Source organism: Phascolarctos cinereus, unplaced genomic scaffold (genome assembly GCF_003287225.1).
Source record: "Phascolarctos cinereus isolate Bilbo 61053 unplaced genomic scaffold, phaCin_HiC Scaffold_8;HRSCAF=390, whole genome shotgun sequence".
In the NCBI taxonomy this organism is placed as follows: domain Eukaryota; kingdom Metazoa; phylum Chordata; class Mammalia; order Diprotodontia; family Phascolarctidae; genus Phascolarctos; species Phascolarctos cinereus.
Window position 1 is genome coordinate 68,442,282 of NW_027556291.1, and position 13,083 is coordinate 68,455,364.

Genomic DNA, 13,083 nt, shown 5'->3' on the forward strand with positions numbered 1-13,083 from the left:
GGCAGGGGTAGGGGGAATTGGGTCCAAATGGGCTCTCAGATTTAGGTAAGATGGAGGGTTAGAAGACAACTCAGAGCTCATTTGACCAACCTCCTCTTTTGAGAAAAAGTGTGTCTGAGGTGAAGAGGAGGCCAGGGACATGTCCAAGGTCACAGAGCCAATGAGGGCAGACCCAGGCCTTGAACCCAGATCTCTCTTGCCTGCCAGGCTAGCTGGCTTCCAGCTTGGCCTCTCCTTCCTCTGACAGCTAAGCTTCATGAGCCCAATGTCCCTGAAAAGGGTCTCCCCAGAATTCAGTGGGCATGTTCCGCATAGACCTAATATTTGGGATGTTTTAAATTATTATTGTGGGATTAAGTAAACAGCACCTGTTCCCTCTCAGGTTTGGGCTGGCCTGGGGCACACACTTAACAGAGTGAGGCTTAGCAAATCCCTTGACTTCCCTGAAACACTTTCTTCAACTTCTGAAATAAGGGTGATGACCCCCACCTGCTTCACTCAGAGTCCTAATTGAACATTATCCTGGGGCTTGCAAGAATGAGTCTTGGCAAGGTCCCTGTTTCCTGCTCCCAGAGAAATCCTGGTCTAGTGAGGGAAAAGGTGTGCCTTGGACATTCCCAGTGTGTTAATGGTGGCAAAGCCTTGGCCTAAGGAGACAAGCCTTGGAGAAGCAGGGGTGAAGCACTGCTTGGTGGAGGTGGGCTGGGTGGCAGTTGGGCTTTCATTGAGGGGAAGGAAGGTGGAGGTTATCCATAGAACAGAGCAGAGCATTTTCAGCTGTGAAAAGGGACCTCCTTGGGCTGCAGAAGGGGGTCTCTGGGATTCAGGGCGGGAAAGGAAGTAGAATAACCCCTGAGCAGAGCTTTCCTTTCCTTTCCTGCGCAGGTCAGTGGGGTTCTGACTCTCAGGAAAAGAGGGCCTCTCTTCCACCCTTCCTAGATCAGCCTCATGCACATCTATCACTAAAATTGTCCCCTTCTGCAAACAGCCTGAAGAGGCCAGAAACAGGAGCAAAATCCAATTGTTTGTCAAAATGAGGCCAGAAATATAAGAGAATAACTTCACTAGGAGGGGCATGAACACTTCTTCAATAGGCTCAAAGAGATTGGAGTTAATATTTTAGTTAATAGAAATCTAAAGGAAGGCACAATACAGAAAAATGTGGCCTCCATGAAACAAGCTCCAATATTATCTAATTCAGGGTGTTAGGAGTGATTGAACCTGAGGAGGAATGGAAGTTGGAAGAGAAACACGCAACACACACACACACGTGTGCGCGCGTACACAGACACACACACAGAAACACACACACACACACATAGAACCACACACACAGTCCTACAGTTATATACACTAACACTCATGTACCTCCAGTAAAATAATTTCATAATTTTTTTTACTTGGTGAGGTAGGTTGGGGTTTAGTGACTAGCCTAGGGTCACACAGCTAGTGAGTGTGGTGTGTCTGTTGCCAGATTTGAACTCAGGTCCTACTGACTCCAGGGCCAGTGCTCTATCCACTGCAGTACCTAGCTGCCCCCAAGAAATAATTTTAATAGATATCAATTAAGACTCTTGGGGGCAGCTAGGTGGCACAGTGGATAGAGCCCCAGCTGGCAGCTCGAGACACTTGTAGAGGTTGTGGGGGAGGAGGAAAGAGCAAGAGAATGTGTTTGGAAGAAAGACAATGAGCTGGAGAGGGCCCTGAGGGAGGGCAGAAAATGAGATCAATAGGGTGTGACTGGGATCGATGCTGTTTCCATGGAAACGGGTGAGCGGGATGTGTCATGGGGCGGGCAGAGGGAGCAGCGGGATTGGTTGGAGGACGCCTGCCTCATCAAGGTGCACTCTGACGTCACCGGCCGACACTCAGCTCCCATTGGCTGTAACCTGAGGACCAGGATGCCTTGGAGTGGGGATCTGAGAGGGCAGAGAGGGCAGTGGACCCGCCCAAAGCCCACCTGAAATTCTTCCTATTGTGCATGGGAGAAAAGGGCCAGAAAACATCAGGGCCAGAAAACATCAGGCCCAGACCCCAGGATGCCTGCCCATTGTAGGGAAACAGTCCCCAAACGTTCTCTTTCGGAACCTTCTCTTTCCAGTCCCCAGGGGCTTTGGTGTGTAACACTACCTGTGCGGTGAGGGGTGGGGGCATCTCTGGTTCAGAAGGCAGGTCCAGGAAGAACCACTGGATTTCTTCCGATCTTTATGGTTGGAATCATCTCAGCACTGGCTTGGAGGCTGCCCCAGGGAAAGCATGGCCTTCTCATGGGGGGAGTGAGGGGCAGGCAGTTGGCTAAATTTTTGGAAGGGGTATGGATGTGGGGATAGAGTCTGAATGCACTTACAGGTGTGGATAGGGTTTAGGACTAAAAGAGACCCCAGAGCTCATCTGATCCAACCTCCTAATTTAGAGAAAACATAACTGAGATTACTAGAAGGGCAGGGACATGGCCAAGATCATACAACCAGTAAAGGCCAGAGGCAGACCTTAAGTCCAGCCTCCATCTCTTCCTCCTCTGAGAACCAAGCATCATGGGCTGAGGGTCCCTGGAAGGTACTCCGCAGAAGCCTCTGGGCAGGTTTCCCAAGAACTTGGGGGTTCAGTTATGACTGTGGGCTTAAGAGAAGGGCAAACAAAGCCTACCCATACTCAACTTTGGGCCACCCTGGGAAACACAGTGAGCAGGATGAGCCCTAGTAAAATCCATGACTTCCCTGAATGTTTTGTTTATTTCTGAAATAAGGGGGATGACCCCTAGCTGCTTTACCCAGAACCCTCCTTGAACATCTTCCTGGGGCTTCAGGTGAGAGCCCAGGAGAGGGTGAAGAGGCCAGAAGCAGGACCAAAATTCACTTTTTGGTCAATATGAGGCCAGAAATATAGGTGAGAGATATAAGGAAGATCTTTGTTCCCATACATTTGGAGCAAATATTTAGAGAAGTAACTAAATAAAACAGAATACAGCAGGTCTCATGTTTTGCTGATAGAAGTTAATCAGAACAAAAGATTCCATAAAATTGAAACAAGGGCTAAAAGTAACTAGGTAACATAGGATAAAGCTGGTCTTATCTTGTTTTGCTGATAGAAGTTAGTAAGTAGGACAAGGTTAAGCTTTGCTTGGCGGGCACATGCTTATTAGACATAAATATTAGCTTCTGCAATTCCAGGAGGGGCTAAGGCACCATTTTCTGAACATGGGGTATATAAAGAAGGATGGATGACATGTCAAGCAGTAGATGTGTAATAGGCATACCAGAAAGTTGCATACTCTGCAGTACTCAGCCAGTGAGAAAACGAGGAGGGACTTTGCTGCCAGGAATAGAGATATAGTGAACTCCTACTTTGGTACAATGTGTCCACAGGACACCTGGGGTTGCAACTGCAGAATAAATTGGGGTTTTAACTTCATCCCTCTTGAGTCCAAATGAGTTATTTCTCACCTAGTGGAACAACTTCACGAACAGAGGTATACACACTTTGTCACCAGGCTGTGACTGGATAGGACCACATTATCACTTTATTTAAGCAAATAGCAAAGTTAATGCCCATTTAAGGAAAATACAAGAGACAAAGCTGTGTCCCATAAAAAAAAACCCTTCCAACTTGACCCATTCCACATTATGATTAATGAATGGAAAGAAGTTGGGCATTGAGAAAAGGACACACATTCTTACTTTGTGTCTTTCTCCTCCCTTCCCTCTTTCACTTTTTCTTCTTCTTCTTCTTCTTCTTCTTCTTCTTCTTCTTCTTCTTTTCTTCTTCTTCTTCTTCTTCTTCTCCTCTCTCTCTCTCTCTCTCTCTCTCACACACACACACACACACACACACACACACACACACACTCCTTATACAATCATTTCATAAAGCATTTTCTTTTCCAAATTACTTTCTTGCAGTCAGGCTCACACTCTTTTACTGGTTTTGCTTATTTGACTCTGCATAAAGATCCATAATTCTTCCCAAGTTTCTATGAAATCTTCATATTTGTCGTGTCTTATAACCCAGTAATAATTGTTAAAATCTGGTACCATTAGGTAGCTGGTAGCTCAGCAGATAGAGCACTGAGCCTGAAGCCAGAAAGCCCAGAGTTCAAATGAAGTCTCACACACTGACCAGCTCTGTGAGGTTCTAGTGAAGTCACTTAACTTCTGCCTGCTCCAGTTTCTTCAACTGTAAAATCTGGAGGAGAAGAGGACCTACCTCCTGGTTTTGCTGTAAGGATCAGATGCGATCATGTTTGTAAAGTGCTTTGCAAACCTCAAAATACTTTAGAAATTGTAGTTATTACGTACTATTACATTCACTACAAACTTTTTGAACCCTTCTTGGAAAGTAGCTACAAAATCAATATTAAGGCACACATATCTTCAGAGAGATGGGGTAAACTTGTTCAGAAGGTTGTGGAAGCATAAGTTGGACACAAATATTAAAAGTAAAACAATCAGATGAAAACAATTTCTAGACCAAAAATCAAACGACTAGGACTCAAGGGTTGGCAACCTGAGGCTTCAAGACTACCTGTGGCCCTCTACGTCGTCAAGTGTGGCCCTTTGACTGAAGCCAAACGTTTATCCTCTGAACGTTTGGGTTCAGTTGAAGGGCCACATTTGAGGACCTAGAGGGCCACATGTGGTCTGGAGGCTGCAGGTTCCCCACCCCTACTAGGGAATCCAAGAACACCTGTTTCTGCTATTTGTGGCTGTGGAGGACAGAGATGACATGGGGTCCCCATTTCCTCAAAGAGTAATCAAATCCATCCTTCATTTTGTCATGTGTCAAATGAGCTAGAAAGGGAAACGGCAAACCAGGACGTCATCCTGACCAAGAAAACCCCCAACAGGATCATGAAGGGACAGACATGACTGAGCAAAATCAACAAGAACAAAGGGATAAAAAAATAATTTTCTTTCTTTTTTTTTGTTGTGTTTCAATCCATTTTGGCTCTTTGTGACCCAATTTAAAATTTTTTAGCTAAGATAGTGGAGTGGTTTGCCAGTTCCTTCTACAACTCATTTAGCAGATGAGGGAAGAGGATGAAGTGACATGGCCAGGGTCACACAGCTAGTATGTGTCTAAGTCCAGATTTGAACTCAGGAAAAGCAGCCTTCCTGACTCCAGGCCCAGCACTCTGTCCCCTGTGTAACCTAGCTACCCTAAGAAATAAACAGACAACATTATACTGATGGGGTGCTTGGGTGCTTGTACTGTGACCCCACATCTAAGATCATATTTCTCCCTGTTGTCAGAAACACTATACCTGAGAGCTTCCCTCCAGCCCAAGGGCCCTATCTCTGGCAGTGATGAGTGGGCCCAGTGAGGCAAACTGTGTCTCCCTGTTACAAGAACAAGCTGACCTCTGTAGAATTTCCCTTCTATGACCAGGACCATCTTGTAGCAGCAGAACTATGAAGCACTGATGCCCCACAGTTACCCTGTACAACCCGGAGGTCAAGCTGTAGACACCAGATCCTCAAACTATCTTGGCGCAGACAAAACACAGCAAAAACATGCCTCTTAGGAAACCCCCTACCTTTGGTTTCCAGTAGTGAATGACACAGTTGTAATGTCACCTAATTAGCATACCTGCCACATAATTCACTGCTTTCCCTCTATAAACTTTAGCATCCTTCCTGCTAGGTTGCAGGCTCTGTAAGAAGCTCTGCCCAGGGCCATTATCTATGTGGAGCTGCCTGGGCCCCAGCCCAAGCTAGAAGGGAGGCCTTGGTCAGGTGGAGACTGAATCGCAGTCCTGGGCTCCCATGGAGGCAAGGCCTCGGGGAGCGGAGTAGGCCGGTCTTCCTGCCTCCTGTCCTGCCCTGCTCCCGGTGGGGCCCGCTAGGCCTCTGTGGGACCCCTGCCTCAACTAGGCCGCTCCTTCTGGCAAAGGAGCCTGCAGGCAGGTGGCAGCGGCAAGTCTCTAGTCCCCTGCGCCAGCAGCAAAGAGAGCGAGCTGGACTAGCCAGAGCCCGAGGAGGAGGAGGAGGTCACTGGACCCAGCCTGGGGGGCTCTTTGCCTCCCTCCCCCCACCCAAGGGTCCTGCCCGGCTGCCCCAACCCCACCAGGGGTGCCCCCTCTGCCAGGGCCAGATACTCCCAGCTGCAGCCCCAACCCCGACCGCCCACTGGCCTGGGTGGCTTCTCCCCCAACCCCCCGCCCCTGGGCCTCAGTCTGACCGCAGCCCGTCAGGGTGGGCCAAGGACTGGGGCTGGGGCTGGGGCAGGGGCTGCAGCTCCAGGACTCAACCTGTCCCCTCTGATTGGTGATGCCTGGGCCCCTCTGGGGCTCCCCAAGCTAAAGAAGAGGACTATGGAGCCAGAGCAGATGGTGGCCTCCAAGCTGCACCGGAGAGATCCAGATTCAGAGGAAGATGAACTTACAAAGAAGAAAACTGTTTTTCAGGGATCTGGTGAAGGGACGGCTTTATCAGCTTTGCTTCCTCAACCCAAAAACCTGTCCACAAAGGAGACTAAGGATTGCTCCTGCCCTACACTTTTTCCTGAAAACCCACTGACAGCTCGGCAGACACCCAGCTCCCCAAACGAGCCCCCAAGCCCAATATGCTTCTGTTTCCTCCTCTTCCCCTGTTGTGGGTGCCACCACTGCCACCCCATCGCCCTCAGCCATCAAAGCAGCTGCCAAGAGTGCTGCCCTACAGGTGACAAAGCAGATCACACAAGAGGAAGAGGACAGTCATGAGGAAGTAGCCCCTGAGAACTTCTCCCTTCCAGACAAGGCTGAGCCTCCTGGAGCTGAGCCATACCCTTAACCTGTCTCTGCTGCTTCTGAAGAGCCCCTCCCCCCCAGGTACAGAGCCAGATCCCCCCTTTCAGCAGCCAATGCTCCCCTTGAATTCAAGATGGTGGCTGGCTCAAGTGGGGCTCCCTGGGTGCCCAAGCCTGGGCAGGGCTACAGCAGTCAGCCCTACAACCAGTTCTCTACATATGGTGACCCTAATGCCACTGGCATTTACTATCAGGATTATTACAGTAGTGGCTACTACCCTGAGTCTGATCCAGGCTGAGCTTCCCCACAGGAGATTACCCAGACTCCTCTTTCATTGATGATGAAGCCTGCAAGAGACTTCAGGGCAAGAGGAACCAGGGAAGGGAGAAGATTAACTTTGTGGAGATCAAAGGGGATGACCAGCTCAGTGGGGCCCAGCAGTGGATGACCCAGTCCTTGACAGAAGAAAAAACCATGAAGTCATTCAGCAAGAAGAAAGGTGAGCAGCCAACCGGCCAGCAGAGGCAAAACACCAAATCCCATATTTGATTCACCAGGCTAAGGAGAGAGAGTTGGAGCTAAAGAATACCTGGTCAGAGAAGAAACTCAGCCATCGGCAGACCCAAGCTAAATATGGATTCTAGGCTTCTGGAACTGACTTCCTCAAGGATGCCATCTTCCCATTTACCCAGTACCTGGTGGCCTGGCCTTGCCCTTCCCAGCTAACACCCTTGGGAGCCCCAGCAGCTCCAAGTGCAGGACCTTTTTCCCCAGGGACCAGCCATCACCTCCTTGAGAAGGAACACATTGGATTTCATTTTCTTAATAAAACTTAGGAAACGCAGCTTCCATATCTCTTGGGGCCAACAAAGACTCCAGAGTGAGTTTTCCAGAAACAACTCTTCAGTTTTAGGTTGGGAACTTGGTTCCCAAATAGGGTGAAATGATGGTTGAATTCTCGAGTTTTTTTTGTTTTTTAAACAAAAGGAAAGATGTCTGTTAAAATAAAACATCCATTCTGACAAAAAAAAACTTTTCCTGCTAGAGGGCATAACAATAAATCTTTGCCACCTTGACTCAAAGAAAGCTTGAGTCCGTGACTTCATTCCAGATGACCCTGTCCTGTACTCTGGTCCTTGAGGGTTCTAAACCTCTCAGACCTCAACAATATCACTTAAAACTTACCACATTTTGGCCATGAACACTTACTCTTCCATTTTAATTTCTACCATTTGGTCAGAGACTGTATGTAGAGAAGTATGAGAATATTTATGTATTTGAATATATAGCAAGAATATGAGTACTCACACATGAGTATATTCACAATATTCATAGGAATGAGTTGTCATACATTCTCTGTACATTGATATATTGTCCCTATCTTGATATATGTGAATATATACCTACTAAAGTAGCATTAGTGGAGGGTAGGGCAGGGTTGCCGTGTGGGTACCTCCTGACTCACTAAAGTGGACATCCATGTTACTTGCCATCACCTTTCACTGGGGGGTCCACCTTGCCCACATTCAGTTCTGCTTGGCTTTTGGCTCTCTGTCCACACCTCTGGGCTGGGAGTGGTTATCTGAAGAGACTCCTGGGGGATGAGAAATGTACCCAGTAGTCACCTTAGGCTCAGAGGCCTGAGTAGCTGCCAAAAGAGACCACCAAAATAACATCCCAGACCCATTAATCCTCCACAAATGGGAGAGAAATGGTCCTCAGTTGGACACTAAGGAACCTTTGCCTTCCACCTCCCTGGGCTCGTAGGTGACCTGACCAGTGTGGGGTGAGGCTATGTGTAGTCATCATTTGGCCTTTAGAGGAAGAGGAATGTAGAATTTAGTGGTTGGGGCTACCACAAAGAAAAACATTAGAGGACCAGGATCTTCTCAGCCAGAGAAGATGGTTGGGTGGGGAAAGCATGTTGGGGTTGGGTCCGAATGGGCTTGTAGATTTGGGTTGGATGGTGGGCTACAAGAGATCTCAGAGCTCACCTGGTCTTACCTTCTCTTTGGGAAAAAAAAAAAGTGTGTCTGAGGTCAAGAGGAGGGCAGGGACATAGCCAAGGTCACACAGCTAGTGAGGGCAGACCCAGACCTTGAACACAGATCTCTTCTGCCTGCCTGGCTAGCTGGCTTCCATCTTGGCCTCTCCTCCCTCTGACAGGCAAGCTCTATCTGCCAAATGTCTGTGGAAAGGCTCTCCCCAGAATTTATTCGGTAGATACCCCATAGGGCTGGTGTTTACAGAGTTTTCAGTTATAACTTTGGGGTTATACAAAAAGGAACCCAAGCCCCCTGGACTTTGGGCCACCCTGGGGTATACACTTGGCAGAGACAGCGAGTTCTCTGAGGGCAGAAAACAGGGACCTTGCCTAGGCTTATTCCTGCAATCCCCTAGAAAATGTTCAATTAAGACTCTAAGTAAAGCAGGTAGGGGTTATTCCCAGTATTTTACAAATAAAAGAAACTCATTCACGGAACCATGGGATTGAAGTGCTGAAGTCTACAGCTTGACCTCCGGATTGTACAGGGTAACTGTGGGCATCAGTGCTGGACGGTTCTGCTGCTATGAGATAGACCTGGTCGTACAAGGGAAATTCTACAGAGGTCAGCTTGTTCTTGTAACAGGGAGACATAGTTTGCCTCACTGGGCCCACTCATCACTACCAGAGACAGGGTCCTTGGGCTGGAGGGAAACTGTCAGGGACAGTGTTTCTGAGGTTGGGAGAAATATGATCTTAGAAGTGGGATCCCACTACAAGCACCCAAGCACTCTATCAGTATAATGTTGTCTGTTCATTTCTTAGGATAGCTAGGTTACACAGGGGAGAGTGCTGGGCCTGGAGTCAGGAAGCCTTCTTTTCCTGAGTTCAAATCTGGCCTTACACACATGCTAACTGGGTGACCCTAGCCATGTTCCCCATAGAGTCAAGGGAGTCTTCAGTTATGACTGTGGGGTTAAGGGATGGACAAACTGAGCCTATTCATACCCAGCTGTGGGCCAGCCTGGCATATACAGTGAGCAGGATGAGCCTTAGTAAAATCCAAGTCTTCCCTGAATATTTTGTTCATTTGTGAAGTAAGAGCGATGACCCCTAGCTGCTTCACCCAGAACACAGAATGAAGATTTTCCAGGTGCTTGGAGGTGATAGCCCGGGAGAGGCCGAATGTTGCCAGAAGCAGGAGCAAAATCTAATGGTTGGTCAAAATGAGGGCAGAAATATGGGCGAGCAGCTTCACCAGGAGTTCTATAAACACTTAGTCACCAGGCTTAGTGGCTGGACTGGACCATTAATCACTTATTTTATTTAAGGAAATACCGAAGTTAATGCCAATCTAAGGAAAGTACAAGAGAGAAAGATGTTTCTCATGATAAAAACCCTTCCACCCTGACCCATTCCACATTATTCGTAATGATTGAAATGGAGTTGTGCAATGAGGAGATGACACACATTCTTTCTTTTGATCTTTCTCTTTCCCTCCCTCTTTTACTTGCTCTCTCATTCTCTTTCTCTCTCTCTCTCTCTCTCTCTCTCTCTCTCTCTCTCTCTCTCACACACACACACACACACACACACACACACACACACACACACATACACATACAAACACACACAAACACTCCTTATACTATCATTTCATATAGCAATTTCTTTTCCATTTGGGTTTTTGCAGTCAAGCTCACACTCTTTTTACTGAGTTTGCTTATTTTATTCTGTATTCATATCCTTAAGTCTTCCCAAGTTTCTCTGAAATCTTCATATTTCACATTTCTTATAGCCCAGTAACATTCTATTATAGTCTGGTACCATTAGGCAGCTGGGTAGCACAGTGGATAGAGCACTGAGCCTGAAGTCAGAAAGTCCAGAGTTCAAATCCAGTCTCACACATTGAGCACCTCTGTGAGATCCCAGACAAGTCACTTAACTTCTGCCTGCCTTAGTTTCCTCAACCTTAGAATCAGTAGGAGAAGAGCTCTTACCTCCCAGGTTTGCTGGGAGGATCAGGCGAGATCATATTTGTAAAGTGCTTGACAAACTTCAAAAGACTTTAGAAATGGTACCTATTACCCATTATTACATTCACCACAAGCTTTCTCAAGTAGCTATCAAATCAATATTAAGGCCCATGTACCTTCAGAGGGAATGGGACAAGCTTGTTCAAAAGTCTATGTAAGCAAAAGTTTGACACAAAGTTTGAGGGTAAAACAATCAGATGAAAATAATTTACAGGCCTAAATTCCATTCACTAGGACTCAGGGGTGGGTAACCTGAGGCCTGGAGGCCACCTGTGGCCCTCTAAGCCCTCAAGGGTGGCCCTTTGATTGAATCCAAAGTTTTGTTCTGTGAATTTTGGATTTATTTGAAGGGCCACACTTGAGGACCTAGAGGGCCACATGTGGTCTGGAGGCTGTAGGTTCCTCTCCCCTGCTAGGTAATCCAAGAACACCTGTTTCTGCTATTTGTGGTTGTGGAGGACAGAGATGGCATGGGGCCTCCTTTCCTCAAAGGGTAATCAAGTACATCCCTTACCTCCCAGGGCTGCTGGCAATCTTATAGAGACACCATGCAGCTACATCTACATCCTCTGTAGGCCTGTTCATTATCTATAGTACTTCATGTATCTATATATACATGTATTTATATATAAATATTTATACATATGTATATAAACATACAGAGCACCTAGGTGGCATAATATATAGTGTGCCAGCAATCAGGAAGACTTGAGTTCAAATCCATTCTCTGAACTTTACTAGCTGTGTGACCCTGGGCAAGTCACTTAACATTTTTGCCTGAGTTTCCTCATATGTCAAATTAGCTGGAGAAGGAAATGGCAAACCACTCCAGAATCTTGTCCAAGAAAACCCACAATGGGATCATAAAGAGTCAGGCATGACTGACCAAAAACAATAACAACAAAGGTATAAGAAAGATTTTTTTTGGTTGTGTTTCAATCCTGTCTGACTTTTTGTGACCGCATTTAAAGTTTTTTTGGCCAAGATAGTGGAGTGTTTTGCTGTTTCATGCTCATTTGGTAGATGAGGAAACTGAGGGTTATATGACTGGCCCTGGGTCACATAGCTAATAAGTGTCTAAGGCTAGACTTGAACTCAGGATAAAGACCCTTCCTGACTCCTGGCCTAGCCCTCTGTCCATTATGTAACCTAGCTATGCTAAAAAAAGTATAGACAGCATTATATGACAAAAACGTAGCCTATTTTGGTCATGAACACTTACTCCTCTGTTTTAATTTCTACCTTTATGCTCACAGACTGTATGTAGAGAAATATATGAATATTTTTTATTTGAATATATAGAGAGAATATGAGTACTCACATATGGTTATATTCATAATATTCATAGGAATCAGTTGCCATATATATATATATATACATATATATACATACACACACACACACACACACACACATATATATATATACATATATATACATACACACACACATATGTATATATACATATATATATACATACACACACACATATGTATATATACATATATATATACATACACACACACACACACACACACACACACACACACACACACACACACATATATATATATATACATATATATGAATACCTACATTTTTTTCAGCCAAAGACAAAATTTATTGGAACGGGCCACCAAAATGTTGTGGTTTAGGGGTATAAAGGTGCTGGGACCCTAATATAAAACCATGCTCATTTAGGCTGCATCTTGACTCACTAAGGATGACATCTGTGTTACTTGCCATCAGCTCTCACTGGGGGGTCCACCCTGCCCAGATTCAGTTGTGCTTGGCTTTTGGCTCCTTGTCTACACCTGTGTGCTGGGAGTGGATGTCTAAGCAGCAAGAGAAACCTGGATGATGAGAAATGTACCCAATGGTCACCTGAGGCTCAGGGGCCAGAGCAGCTGCCAAAAGAGGCCACCAAAATAACATCCCAGACCCCTGGACCCTCCACAAAAGGAGAGAGATGATCATCAGGTGGACACTAAGGAACCTTGGCTTTCCACCTCCATGGGCTCTGAGGGTGACCTGACCGGTGTGCGGTGGGGCTACTTCTAGTCCTGGTTCAGCCTTTAGAGTTAGAGGAAAGTAGAACTTTGTGGTTGAGGACTACCCCAATGAAAAACATTAGAGGAGCAGGGTCTTGTCATCCACAAAAACTGGTTGAGTGGGAAAGGCATGTAGGGGTAGGGTCGAAATGGCCTTGTAGGTCTGGGGAGGATGCAGGGCTACAAGAGACATCAGAGATCATCTGGTCCAACCTCCTCCTTTGAAAAAATAAGTGTGGGCGGAGCCAACATGTTGGAGTAAAGGCAGTGACTTGCTTAAGCTCT

General features: G+C 46.5%; 1 pseudogene; it reads left to right on the forward strand.

The window, feature by feature from the left end:
* The first annotated feature begins 1,760 nt into the window (after positions 1 to 1,760).
* Positions 1,761 to 7,371, forward strand: LOC110203156 (proline-rich protein PRCC pseudogene; annotated as a pseudogene).
* Positions 7,372 to 13,083: the final 5,712 nt, after the last annotated feature.